This window comes from Aedes albopictus, chromosome 2, assembly GCF_035046485.1.
Source record: "Aedes albopictus strain Foshan chromosome 2, AalbF5, whole genome shotgun sequence".
NCBI lineage: Eukaryota > Metazoa > Arthropoda > Insecta > Diptera > Culicidae > Aedes > Aedes albopictus.
This window is the reverse complement of record NC_085137.1, coordinates 477705002-477720219: the sequence shown is the minus strand read 5'-3', so window position 1 is coordinate 477720219 and position 15218 is coordinate 477705002. Positions and strand designations below refer to the sequence as shown.

General features: G+C 42.8%; 1 protein-coding gene across 2 annotated transcripts in view; it reads right to left on the bottom strand.

The window, feature by feature from the left end:
• LOC109413954 (ras-related and estrogen-regulated growth inhibitor) overlaps positions 1-14652 on the bottom strand; it is a 43941-nt gene extending 29289 nt beyond the window's left edge. The window contains exon 1 of one of the 2 annotated variants that reach the window (XM_029870734.2): positions 14461-14652. The gene's annotated coding sequence lies outside the window, so the exon portion shown is untranslated. The remainder of the gene's footprint in view (positions 1-14460) is intronic. The other variant, XM_062854095.1, reaches the window with a different exon arrangement.
• Between the last annotated feature and the right edge of the window lie 566 nt (positions 14653-15218).

Genomic DNA, 15218 nt, shown 5'->3' with positions numbered 1-15218 from the left:
AAGGACGATCTTCGGCGGGGTGCAGGAAAACGGTGTGTGGCGGAGAAGGATGAACCACGAGCACGCTGCACTTTATGGCGAACCCAGCATCCAGAAGGTGGCCAAAGCCGGAAGGATACGGTGGGCCGGGCACGTTACAAGAATTCCGGACAACAACCCTAAGTACTCGGACGTCCTAAAGGGAATGGGAAGCGACGCCAAGCTCGTGGATCCAAGAGCGACGTACACAGTATTAAATGTACTCGTACGGACTAAAGGTGAGCTTCGTGGCCGTGCGGTTAGCGGCGTCATCCGTCTACTAGGCGTTCGAAGCCTCGGTCAGTGAAAACTTTTCGTCAAACGGAAAACGCTCCATTGGACTACAGGGTGTTTCGTGTGTTGTAAGTTGTCCCACGCTAGTTATCGTTCAGTTTGTGCAACCTCTGCCTGGTTGAAGACGGTGTAGTGTCTTTTTTTTTAATAAATGATCCTCGAGCTCAAGCGCGACCAGGAGCGCAAGGGCGCCGCCTAAAAAAGTTTTGGAAGAAGAGGTCCTTGGCGAAGGGGTCTTACAGTGGAGGCGACTCTGACGGTAAAGAACCTAGAGAGATCACCGAAGCGGAAGAGATCATCACGGTATTGCAGCAACAGTGCGAGGTGCAGGTGGCCACCACAGCCGTTCGTCTGCGGATGGGCCTGATAGGCACACAGGTAGCCTTGGTACAGCTACCTGAACCGGACGTAAATAAGTTCGTTAAATTAGGGAAGCTAAAGGTCAGTATGCGAAATGAGCTTGCACCTTGGACACCAGTGGGAACTCGGCATTGCGGTATTGCTGCAAACTTTTTTAAATTTTGGTTTTGCTCCCTTGGGTTTCGGTTCTGAAGATTCGGCAGATTTGTTAGGTTTGGTTACCTGGTATGCGAGAGGTGTGTCGTAGGGTAGTTCGAAGGACTTTTCTTTGCCGCTGTGGTTTTCGTTCCTTAAATCCAAGCATGTTTCTGTACTTTTGTTTTCCTTCTGGAGAGCTTCAATTTCTTTATCCTTTTGGGACGATGTGCTTTCAAGTGTGGACACTCATGCTATGAGGTCCTCGATGGTGCCATGTTTTCTCACTTGGTCAATTCTGTTTTACAATTTATTGGCTGTCTCGAGTATCTGAATTCGCTTGTCATCAGCTCCATATCAGCTTGCATTTTTGTTACCAAGTTCAGCAGCTTTTCGTAGTCGTCGTTGAATCGGGTAGTGGAGCTAGATGTGGCTTGAGATTGTAGGGATTTGATTTGAGCGTCCTTTATTGCCATTATGCCGTTGAGCTTTTCTACCTGGGCTGCTAGGTCAATTATTGCCTGGTTTTTGCTGTTTGCAGTAACACCTGCATAGGAGCGAGTGCCGGTGTTAGCCTAAAAAATGCTGCTGGCTTCACGGTATGAAATGCCTTTGTCAATCCGTATGTGCTGGATGTAGTCCTCTTCTTGATAAAAAAAGGGCATCTTCTGCTTCCAACTGGATGGTCACTTGACTTGCATCGTGTACAGTAAGCAGGTTTTGTGCACCTTTCTCCTTCCGCCAATGTGTGGGTATCCCCACAATATCCGCACGTCGCATTTTCGTGTTTACATCTTGCTTTGGTGCGCCCAAATTCGAAGCACTGATGGCACATCATTATTGTGGCGGGGTAGTACGGCCTAGTTATGATGCGTTGATATCCAATGTCCACATGATCCGGTCGGGTGGTTCCGCTAACGGTTAAAATTACCGTAGCGGTGGGTTCTCTGCCTTCGCTTGTTCTTCGGGTTATCTTTCGTACGTCTATGACCTGCTGGTCCCTGAGTCAATCGACAATTTTGGCATCATTCTTAATTTTGGTGAGATCCTTGCAGGTAATAACGCACTTGGTTGAATTTAGTCCAGGATGATATGTCACTTTTACTCTGGTTCCGTCGTTCAGATGGTTCATGACTAGCAGCTTTTCGATATGATGCTTACTTCGCACTTTCAGGGCATATGTTCTTCCTTGGGCCTTGGAGATTGCTCCTTCGGTTTTGTCGTTTATGCAGTGCTCGATAGATTTGCGAAGCGTGAAGCGGTGGTCTTCCATCCTCCCATTCACTGGTTGCATCCTAAGAACCACCAGTTTTCCGAAACCTCCATTTGGGTTCATGTACCTGGGTACTCTTTCTACGGAGTACGTGCCATCTATCATATTGGAGAGCCCTTCTGCAGGAGCCCCAGTGAGGAGAGGAAAGCCGTCAGCCAGCGCCATCGCTGCCCAGTTTGCGAGGGGAACAGCAGTCAACAGTCAATCTGAAAAACCTTTTCCCATTACGCAGTCACTTAAACTTGTGTACAAGAACTTGTATGCAAGTTAATGGCGATTGAGGCGATCGAAATTGATTTGTTTTGTTCAGAGTATATGTACGCACAAATCTCAATACGAGCTTGAGAAAAGTTGGCTGTGAGCACATGAAAATTCCATGAGCTTGAGACTCGCGATGTTAGTGCACATCACATTGTCAAGTCATTATATCTTAAAACAAAAAAGTTATAGGCAAATTTGTCATATTTTAAGGTGTACTTTCACCTTAAGTAACTATTTCCGGCGCAAAATGGCGCAGATGGCTCAATCGGTAGTTGAAAGATTAGACTTTTTACTATCACTTTGGGGTGGAAACCCTCGTGGACAATAGTGGGAAAGGTGGTTTAAATACATGACAAAAACTAATTATTTTGCCTATAATACAAGAAAAAAAATTTTAAAAAAAAATTAAGAAGCCCACAGTAATTTTTACTGCACTGGGTTTCTTCCGGCAATATTTTAAAACGTTTTTACAAAAACCAGTGAGTTTTTATCACTAAAAATTGAAACATAAGGACAAAATATTGTTCCCGAGAGTTATAACTAAAGCTAGTTCTAAATAAAAGTATTGAATTTCTTCAAACTTATGACAACATATCTATGCCCAAACGAATGACTACCTACCCTCTACCCAATAGTCATACAATTGAATGGCTACGGTGGTTAGAATATCAAATGCGTTTTGATAAATACCTTTGCTCTTCTTATTAAGGTAGTTGTGATTTTACATTCTTCAATACATATGTTGACGATTTTCTGGTGAAAATAAAGTAGATCTTTTTATATCAAACTAGCTGTCCCGGCAGACGTTGTACTGCCATTTTTGATTGTGATTGTTTGACAACTGCTGGGGAGTCATTTTGGCACCGCACTCTAGATTGGTTTTAATGTGATCGCTTTGAATTTCTTCCCCGCTCATAACAATTTCAGTAATTTTACAATTGCTCTTCTTTTTAGTTGATTTTCCTAATTTTTTTTTACATATAAACACAGCCACCATGAATACGAATCAAACCCTGCAAGAGTCATCCCGATCGGTTCAGCCGTTCGTGACTTTTGTTGCCTCAAAGGGAAGCCAAACTCATTTTTATATATATAGATGATCAATTTGATAAAAAAAATATTTTCAACTCGATTTTTGTGAAAAGTACTGTTAAAAATATGAAAAATACTTCAATCAACTCATGATGCAGACGATGGGACGTCAAAACATGTAATTGGTTAACGTCAAGAGATTAAAAATAATATCTATATATATAAAAATGAGTTTGAAGTTCCTTTGAGGCAACAACACTCAAGAACGGATGAACCGATCGACATGACTCTGGCACGGTTCGGTTCGTATTCGTGGTGGCTGTGTTTATATGTACAAAAAGTTACGAAAATCAACTAGAAAAGTAACAAAATTGAAAAAGAACTGATTTTCTATGAGCTGGGAAGGAAATCAACACGACCGAAATGAAATCAATCTAGAGTGCGGTGCTATTTTGGGCTAAACAGTTGTCAAACCACCACAAGACGGCAAGACAAAGTTTGCCGGGACAGCTAGTTTTAAATAAAAAAAACCATCGCATCATTTCTCACACCCTGTATTTTATTGATTTATATCTGATATATTTCAATTGCTTCCCAGGTGTAAGTCAAACTCGTAGATTACCAAAAAAGCATAAATACAAATATAAATATAAATACATGAAAAAAAATTCTACTCTGTGTTTTGTTGCACATCTTGAACTGTTTAATATTTCCTTCTTCCTATTTCTAGCGCTACATAACATATTGCCCCAAAAAAAACTTCAAATAGGTAATTTTAAAGTAACTTTATCAGAAATTGCCCGATCATCAGATAGTAAACAAAATGAATTCAAAAGCATGAATAAAATATTCTGTTAGGTAAAAACAATGCTCAAAAACGACACGAATGCACCTTTGGCGTAAAGTATCGCTAATTTAAGTAAATAAATAAACAAATCATGCTCAAAAATGTTGTAAAATATTGCTGGAAATTACGCAATGCAGTAAAAATTACTGCGGGATCCTAAATTATTTATTTTTTATTTATTTTTCTTGTATTACAGGCAAAATAATTAGTTTTTGTCATGTATTTAAACCACCTTTCCCACTATTGCCCACGAAGGTTTCCACCCCCAAGTGGTAGTAAAAAGTCTAATCTTTCAACTACCGACTGAGCCATGTGCGCCATTTTGCGCCGGAAATAGTTACTTAAGGTGAAAGTACACCTTAAAATATGATAAATTTGCCTATAACTTTTTTGTTTAAAGATATAATGACTTGATATCTGTGGAAGAAATGTGTATTTTGACGTCTTGAACAAGTTTGTAGAAGGTCACAAAACTGTAGGATTTTATCTGTTGAAGCTACACTGAAAAAACTAGTTTTAGGATTACTTCGCACAAAACGCTCCATATCTCGAAAACCGTAAGAGATGGAGCTTTGACATGTTCTACGATTTTTGTTCTCTTATCATGGGCTACAACTTTGCGGAAGACGTCAAACCTCTAAAAAAATATTTCGAAAAAATAAAATTTTTATCTCACTTCTAGGCGGATTAATCATTTATTACATTTTATCAAAAGACGCCTTTTAACATGCAGAAAAGCTTTGTAGAACACGCCAAACCTCTAGAACCAACCTAAAAAAAGTTATTTAATTTTGATCGTAAAATCATCGATTTCGAACACTGTGCACCGGTTTGATTTACTCTTGAATCCTTCACTAGGGTGACATTTCTGGATGATGTTCAGCTGGGAATGGGTTGGCGTTTCCCGGGGGCGGAGGGCGTTCAGATCGTTAGTGTGCTGGGACAAATGGAATTCAACCAGAGATTGTTTTATGACGGAAAAGGTGGTGCGAGGAACAATCCTCGAAAAGGCTTCTTTCAAAATGACGTGAGTATGCCCACAATTTATTGGGGGACAGCGTGCTGTAGCTTCTTATCGGTGAATTTCTAGGCGTGTTCTGTTTGACCATACAGGATCGTTTGGGATGATGGAAAATGACACCAGCGTTCATCTTCCGAAAGTTTCAACTAAGATTATTTTTTCGCCTTACAAATATTATCATAGGTTGTGAATTGAAAATAATTGTTGGCCCACACAGACACGTTAAACATGTAGTGTGAAGAAGGACAGATATGATGTGCACAACATCTTTGGGCAGGGATATTGCAATCTCAATCCATGAAAACAAATCCAATATTTATTAGATGTCCAATTGGCCCATTTTATCCACTTATCGGCGAGCCGTAACGGCCGCGCTGGATACAAGCGAGCGGTAACGATAATGACGAATCGCGCGTTCGTGCGGATAGCAACTGGTTGACTTCACCGAACAACTGACGAAGGGGTGATGAGGGGAACCGCATCGCTTCGAATTCCCGGATTTCCCACTAAGAAACGTCAAAATCCAAATCGCTAGTACCCATCGCTGCCATTACTGCTCGCGGATAAACCGATTCAATCCCCACATAAGTATCAAACTCGGTATTTTTGCCTTAATTCTGAGGTGGGATCAGGCCTCCAAAATAACGTCGCTGCAATTATTTTTTAACTGACGAACATCTCAATGAGACGAGTCTCACGAGACGTCTCATTGAGGCACGTACACTAGATTTTTCATGAGCATGCTGTGATCTCAAATCTCAAAAATTTCCTGAAACGCATTTCAAACCAGCGCATGGCACACTGTCTCATTCATGTATACATGAGCTTTCAGATACAGGGTGCGGCAGGAAAAACTGCGAAAAGTTCAAGGCACTGTTACACGCTAAATATGGGATATATATGACTATTTTTTCATGACAGTGTATCAGTCAATGTCTAAATTCTAGCACTGAAAAATAAAAATGAACATATTTGATGTTTAACATGTGATAATGTAGGCCTAATAAGCGGATATCAATAAACTGCGCGCCCAATGGTCATTAAACAAAATGACTATAGGGCACTGCACTGTTTTGATTTTGTATGGGATTTTGAAGTTTCTTGGCCTTGTTGTTTACAAAATCCTAATAAGAGCGAAAGAGAGGGAGTAACTTTCGTGCAGAGCCCTATAACAGTAACAAAATTAGCTCAAATTCGATGAACAACCAGACCACACTGATCCAGAGCCATGTAGTTTCACATACCAGATGAAATAAGGACATATATTTGATGATATTGTAGAGAAAATCAAACATTTTGTTTTATCAGATGCAAAATTTAGCGACCTGTGCGATTTTTTGCGGTTTTGCGGAAAATTCTGGTTGTCTTCATCTTCAGGCGCCGCCCTGTAAAGGTTAGTGACCAAAATGGGATTTTTTTTAATTTACTTTTCAGAAAACTAGCCTATTATAGATCATGGAACGTTTAAACATAGATTGGTTCATGTCAAATGGACGAAAATGAGGTTTGAAGTTGAAAAACACTTTCGCATTTTTTCCTGCCGCATACTGTACTCTGGTTTTGTTTCTATTCGAAACACGCAACTAAACATGAGAAAAAAATAACAATTCCCTGCAATATTGCACCGATATTCCACTGTATTCCGACAAACGGGGATATTCTACGTTGGATTTCAACAAAAGAAATCCAATATCACTGAAATCAAAATTTAGGTAAAATCTATTTAGGTCCCTCCATTTAGGTAACGTTACCTAAATGGAATTTGATTGTGTTCAGCAGCATTGATGACGTCATACCCGACATCAACCTATCATTGACCTGTTTTTATTTCGGCCGGCAAACCCAATATAGACCCAATAGTTGTTCGATGTTGGTCCAACAGTGGCCCAACATACGATAAAAATTGACACGACATTTAATATTTTTTCAGTCTGGCGGAATTTTGCGGGGTTTTTCGTGTTTCGTGCCCATCTAGTTATTTGAATGACAAGTCTGACCTAAGACCCTCCAAAACCCCCGAAAATGCCCCTGAAGTCCCTCCTTTCCTGAGACCCCCTTGAATATCCTCTGAAACTCTGCATGACCCCCTTTAAATTTCCTAGTCACTCTTGAACATGTTTTCACCCTTGTACTCCATTTAGGTAATAGTAGGTAGGTAAAATTCTATTCAGGCAGTCCCGACTCATTACCTAAATAGAGGTTTTCGTGTAATTCCTAATTTTTCGGTCTTCATATTGGCGGAAATGTTGACGCAATTCTTAGTTAATTCTAAGTATTCACGAATCAAATCAGACGACCACTATTTTATGGATATTTTATGAAGTATGCTGAACTATTGAAATATTTTTTCATCAGTAATTGTTTATAGAAAATGAAATTTTCTGCAACGAAATTCATCTGGTAATTCAACTGAGTATTCTCTAATTTTTCAAAAATTTCCAAAAACAGAGGTTGCTTCTAGAATATTACCAATGTTTTTTTTTCGGAATACTCCCCAGAACTTCATTTGAATTTTAAACAGAGCTTCATCCAGAATTTTCCGCAGACTTGTCCGAAAATTTGCCAAGCCTGGTAAAATTTCTCCAGTAGTCCCTCGAGAATCTCTCTAGAAGTTCCACAGGAATTTCTTCAGGATTCCCTCAGGAATACCTTCAAAAGTTTCTCAGGAATTATTCCAGGTGTTCCTCAGATATTCCACCTGGAGTACCTCAGGAATTCTTTCAGTTCCTCGGGAATTCCTCCAGGAGTTTGCCGATTTTTTTTCAGGAGAGCCTCTCGAAATTTCCTACAGGAGTTCCTTGGAAATTTATCCTGGAGTTCTTCGGGAATTAGGTGTTCCTCGAGAATTTCTTCAGGAGTTCCTCAAGAACTCCTCCAGCAGTTCCTCGGGAATTCCTCCAGGTGTTGCTGGGGAACTCTTCCATGAGTTCCTTGAGAAAACCTTTCTCGGAAATTCCTCCAGGAGTTCCTCGGGAGTTCATCCTGGAGTCCCAAGGGATTTTTTCCGGGAGTTTCACGGAAATTCGTTCAGAAGTTCCTCCAGGATTCCTTTAGGTGTTCCTCGAGAATTATGAGTTCCTTGGGAATCCCTCCAGAAGTTCCTCGGTAATTCCTCCAGGAGTTTCTTGGTATATACTCCAGCAGTTCCCCGAAAATTCTTCCAGGAGTTCCTCGGGAAATCCTCTGGAGCTCCTTGGCAATCCCTCTACAAGATCCTCGAGAATTCCTTTAAGAGTTCCTCAGTTAATCATCCAAGAGTTCCTCGGAAATTCTCCCAGAAGTTTCTCAGGAATTTCACCAGGAGATTCTCGGAAATTTATCTAGTACTTCCTCGGGCATTCCTCTAGGAGTTCCTCAGGAATTCATTATAGAGTTCCAAGGGAATTTTTCCGGGAGTTTCTCGAGAATTCCTTCAGAAGTTTCTCTAGAATTCCTTATGAGAAGTTCCTACCTAATGCTTCCACGGGTCAAGCGATGACAAAGACCGCCAGCTAAGAGTTGTGTGCTTAGCTGGTAGTGCAGCCTGGGCACTGTTGTCCTTCTGACTTCAGCTAGATTGAGGAGGTACGATCCGAGTGTCTGTTCACCAAGGAGGTGCGGCTCAAACAGCGTCTGTTCTGGCATCCAGCGGCTAAGTAAGAAACAGCTAGATCCAAGGTGGTAGCCCCATCAGCGTGCTCGTCCTAGTGTTGGTTGGGACGTTAAACAGAACTGGCACGATGGCCCTCCGGCGAGACAGGAGTGTTGGCGTAGGCCCAACAAGCCACCCGTAAAAATCCCCATTGCGAATAACATAGGAGAACATACGACTCGATACAATCGGCCCACGCGACGAAATAAGGACTACGATTGGAAACTTGGAACATGGTATTGCAAGTCACTAGGTTTCTCAGGATGTGACAGGATAATCTACGACGAACTACATCCCCGAAACTTCGACATCGTGGCGTTGCAGGAACTTTGTTGGACTGGACAGAAAGTGTCGAAAAGCGGGCATCGACCGGCTACCTTCTACCAAAGCTGTGGCACCACCAATGAATTGGGAACAGGATTTAGAGTGTTGGGCAAGATGCGACAACGTGTGATCGGGTGGCAGCCGATCTACGCAAGAATGTGCATGTTGAGAGTTAAGGGCCGTTTCTTTAACTACAGCATCATCAACGACCACTGCCCACACGAAGGGAGACCTGATAACGAGAAAGAAGCGTTCTACGCGCAGTTAGAGCAAACATACGATGGTTGCTCGCCGCGTGACGTGAAAATCGTTGTCGGCGACATGAACGCGCAGGTAGGAAGGGAGGAAATGTACAGACCGGTAATCGGGCGAAACAGCCTGCACGCCGTATCGAATGATAACGGCCAGCGATGCGTAAACTTTGCAGCCTCCCGTGGTATGGTAGTCCGAAGCACCTTCTTCCCCCGCAAAGATATCCACAAAGCCACCTGGAGATCACCCGACCATCAAACAGAAAACCAAATCGACCACGTTCTAATCGACGGTAAATTCTTCTCGGATATAACCAACGTCCGCACATGCCGCAGTGCGAATATAGATTCGGATCACTACTTAGTCGCTGTATACATGCGCTCAAAACTTCGTTGTCACCACGCGTCGAAGTCGAACGCCGCGGCTCAACATCGAGCAACTTCGTAACGTAGAAGTGGCTCAAGACTACGCGCAGCAGTTAGCAGTGGCCATGCCAACGGAAGAGCAGCTTGGCGCAGCTACACTTGAAGATGGCTGGAGGGACATCCGATCCGCCATAGGTAGTACCTCGGCTACAGCACTAGGCTTCGCGACTCCGAATCACAGAAACAACTGGTACGACGGCGAATGTGAACAGCTGAAAAACGAGAAGAATGCAGCATGGGCGAGAATGCTGCAACACCGTACGAGAGCGAATGAGGCACGTAACAAACAGGCTCGGAACAGGCAGAACTCAGTCTTCCGGATGAAGAAGCGCCAGCAGGAAGAACGAGATCGCGAAGCGATGGAAGAGCTGTACCGCGCTAAGGATACACGAAAGTTCTACGAGAAGCTGAACCGCTCGCGCAGAGGCTTTGTGTCACAAGCCGACATGTGCCGAGATAATCACGGGAATATTCTCACGAGCGAGCGTGAGGTGATCGAGAGGTGGCGGCAGCATTACGATGAGCACCTCAATGGCGACGTTGCAAATACCGAAGGTGGTGTGGTAACAGATCTAGGAGTATGTGCACAGGACGAAAGACTTCCGGCCCCTGACCTTCAAGAGATTGAGGAGGAGGTTGGTCGGTTGAAAAACAACAAAGCCGCTGGAGCAGATCAACTACCAAGCGAGCTTCTAAAATACGGTGGAGAAGGACTGGTGAGAGCACTACACTGGGTCCTTACCAAGATTTGGGAGGAGGAAGTATTACCGGAGGAATGGTTGGAAGGTATCATGTGCACCATCTATAAAAAGGGCAACAAGCTGGATTGCGGGAACTATCGCACAATCACACTACTGAGCGCTGCCTACAAGATACTCTCTCAAATTTAATGCCGCCGTCTATCACCGATTGCAAGAGAGTTCTTGGGTCAATATCAGGCTGGATTTATGGGTGAACGCGCTACAACGGACCAGATGTTCGCCATCCGCCAGGTGTTGCAGAAATGCCGCGAATACAACGTGCCCACACATCACTTGTTCATCGATTTCGAATCGGCGTATGATACAATCGATCGTGAACAGCTATGGCAGATTATGCACGAATACGGATTCCCGGATAAACTGATACTATTGATCAAGGTGACGATGGATCGAGTGATGTGCGTAGTTCCAGACACTCTCGAGTCCCTTCGAATCTCGCAGAGGGTTACGGCAAGGTGATGGTCTTTCGTGCATGCTGTTCAACATTGCTTTAGAGGGTGTAATAAGGAGAGCGGGGATAAACACGAGTGGGACGATTTCCACGAAGTCCGTTCAGCTGCTTGGTTTCGCTGACGATATTGATATTATTGCTCGTAAATTTGAGACGATGGCGGAAACGTACATCCGACTAATCCAGGCGAATCGGATTAGTCATAATTGTATCGAAGACAAAGTACCTGATGGCAAAGGGCTCCAGGGAGGAATCACCGCGCCCGCCACCTCGAATTTATTGCGGATTTTTAGAAAAATTTCCACTCTGCGGTAGCCGCCGAGTTCTACCGCAGCTGTCAAAGTCCTACCGCAGGCTTGAAAATCATTCTATCATTGAAACTGAAGGCCAAATCAAAGCATGCTTGCAAGGTGAATTGAACTGAAAACCAACAACAAACAATGATCATCGGCGACGTATCCAAGGCTATCCAAGGCATCGCTAGGGCTCGCTGGCTCGCTAAGGTAGATCGATGATACCTCAGTGAAAATCAGTAGTCTGACAGCTGCGGTAGCTTTTCGTTCTACCGTAAAACGGAAAGTTTTCTCTAAATTAGCAATATATCGACGGTGATGAAATCGAGGCGGTTGAAGAATTCGTGTACTTGGGCTCACTGGTGGCCGCCGATAACGACACCAGCAGAGAAATTCAGAGGCGCATTGTGGCAGGAAATTGTGCTTACTTTGGACTCCGCAGAACTCTACGATCGAATAAAGTTCGCCGTAGCACGAAGTTAACTATCTACAAAACGCTGATTAGACCGGTCGTTTTCTATGGGCACGAAACATGGACCCTACGTGCAAAGGACCAACGCGCCCTTGGAGTTTTCGAACGGAAGGTGTTGCGTACCATCTACGGCGGAGTGCAGATGGAAGACGGGACTGCTGAGAGAACCAACCATCGTCCATACCGCGAAAATCGGGGGGCTACGGTGGCCGGGTCACGTTATCAGGATGTCGGATAGCAACCCAACTGAAATGGTTCTCGAGAGTCATCCGACCGGTACAAGAAACCGTGGAGCGCAGCGAGCTAGGTGGTGTAGTAGGGTAAGAAATCAAACTTTGAACTAGTCAAATTGTAATCTTAATTTGAACCATTTCGAAATTCATTAAAACGACGTACTTTTCAGGCAAATATTGTCCCGAAAAGGATGTTAAACAGCTTTCCGTAATATAACCTGACAACATGGACTTTAAAAGCATTGAAAAATGCGTTTTTGTCATGGAAAACAGGCAATTGAAAAATCACTGAGATTCCATCCATTTCCCCCCAGAGAAAGCACATTTTCGGTGCACTCGTACAGCTCATGCATTGTATCACACGCAAAAAGTGAACACGTCAAATGAAAGCTTATTTATCGTAGAATCGACCAACCGAATAATATTCCGCATTATTTGTCATAAAATTATCGAATTTAAGTAATTCTTACTTGGAGAATCTTATCTTGAATTGAACCATTTGAAATCTAGATTTGAACTAGTGAATGGGGGCGAGCTTCCAGTGTTGGCCTGCAGACTGCGCTAGTGGTTGCTTTGTTTACTCTTGGGCGATGGAAAATTCCAAATTTAGTTTTCGAATTCTTGAAGGATTCCGAACATTTTGAGCTGAAATTCCACTGGCTAATGAAAAAGAGTTATGAGAATTAGCAGATCCATGTGATTTTTAGTTGTTTAGCATGAAATAGGCTGTTGCGGGAATTGCTCGAGCTGCTGCCGCCACTAGTTCAAATCTAGATTAAAATTGGTTCAAATTATGATTACGATGGTTCAAATTAAGATTAAAATCACTATTGACAAAAAATTGAATTTCTCAATGAAATATGGTGCAAATGTTAACTTTTTGCCACTTTACGGAAAGCTTATACCCGTGGCTTTCATATACGTGATACCTTACCGTAGTAAATTATTTCCATGTGGATGAAAAAATCGATCAAAAGTGCCGCTGCTTCAGAAAGCCGCAATTTGGTTCAATTCATGATTACCTACCCTATATAGTTACTCTACAATTACGACAGGATTTACGACAGGTGGGTCGACCAAGTGAAGGGCGATCTACGGACCCTACGCAGAGTGCGGAACTGGATACAAACAGCCATGGACCGAGTGAAATGGAGGTGGCTACTATGTACAGCAGAGTCGCTAGGTGTCGCGACTAACAGCTTGTAATATTTTCCAATTCCTGACTCCGGAGATGACCTTTTCTTCTCTGGGGATTCGTTAGTATGCAGTAGTGACTCTGGGTGTAAGAACTGCGTCCAATAGGGTAGTGGACGTATTTTGGCCCAGGACATGTATTTTGGCCCACCTTGGGGATATCATTACATTTATCATATAATTTCTACAAAATCTTGGCAAATGATTATTGGAAGTTCTTATAATAATTTGCCAAGATTTTGTAGAGATTATATGATAAATGTAATGAAATTCACAAGGTGGGCCAAAATACGTCCACTACCCTAGCGCCATTTGGCCGACTATTGCCGATGCGCTTCTGCGTCTGGGGTTCCCGGGTACCTGTTCAAGATTTCCGGAAGTTACTTCGAGTACTAGTTTACAACACGGAGGTGAGTCGGAAGTGCTTTCACACAACCTCAGGAGTCTCACAAGGTTCCATCCTGGGCATTATCCCAGTGGGGACGTTACGCGAAAATAAAGAAGAAGCCACCCAAAAAACTAATAAAATTTGAAAAGCTTGAAATTTTAACGTTAAATCTTGACAGTCTAGTTATTAAGCTCAAATTCTGAAATTTGAGAAAACCTCAAATTCTGGCCTATCGAAAGGCAGTTGCTTTTTAAATTAGAGTTTTTTTAGTCATCTACGATTTAATCCAAAATCAGTACTGTTAAAAAGCACTTTGACGCATGTTGGGCACAGTGCATCTATTTTGATGATAATGAACACAAACAAACGACCAAACTTTTTCTTTTGTTTCAAACGAAATGTACAATATAAATATTGAAATATCCCAAATGACGCTGCATGTATTGCACACATGTTCCACCTCTCAATAAATGCATATTCCATTAACATTCCTTTTGTCTTATAATGGGCCTTTCATCACGCATATTTCCCCCTCTTCGTTCGTTGCATTTCCACTGGTAGGTTTTTCACTTTATTTTGCATTATTCGATAAAAAAAAACGATCGACCACGAATCGTTCTTCGGAAATACCGGGAGCAGACATTCCACACCAGGAAATTATTTTCCCGCTCGATAATTGTCATCTTGATTTTGACACAACAACGTTAACGTTCACAGAAAAATTCCAATCCGAGCAATATATTCATTTCACACACAACACAACTCGAGAAATTCCCATCAGTCGCTGCAGCGCACCTGAAATCTGGAGATGTGAAAAAGCGCGTCGTCGCGAATCTGGCCGCCGCGCCGTAGCCGTCGGTTGACACCTTTTCTTTCCCTCGAGTGCACGCACCGTCCGTCCGGTTGATTTGCGCGAGAGAAACCGCGTGGAATCGCGTCTGTATCGAACGGTTGGAAAATATGGTACTGAGCGTTTGAAAACAGGCAAAAATGCAGGCAAGCCGGAGCCAGAGACGCGCAGATGAAAATTCTACCAATACCACTCACCGTGCGGTGGAAAAACGATTACCGGTGGGTGGTGGGGGTTTGACCTAAGAACCAGAAAATTCTATTCCTCCATCCCGTTACATATCAGTGTCCAAGTTCCCAGCGCGCTACGGTTTCCCTTTCAATGCAGCATTTCAACAGGCCGATCCTATAAATAGGCCATCGGCTAACGCTAGTAGATCATCTACCACGCGCGAATGGATCGGTGTTCGTTCGTAAATGGGTAAAATGCCATTTTTCAAACTTTCATCGTTTTCAATGATAATTAGCCTCATTTGTTAGGCTTTCAAAGTGGTAACAGCAATAAGACAATATTTGCTCGATACTTCAGCAAAAATTTTCACTAAACTATTGCATTTTCATCGAGTTTTTGTGATTTTAAAAACTGATTCGTAAAACGGAAGTGGTGCAAAACGACCATCTGCCATGGGGTAAGATGCCACTTCATGAAAACATTCAAAAATTACGTCCATCAGTTTTCGGGCATTTCCGCCTCCTTTTCCCCC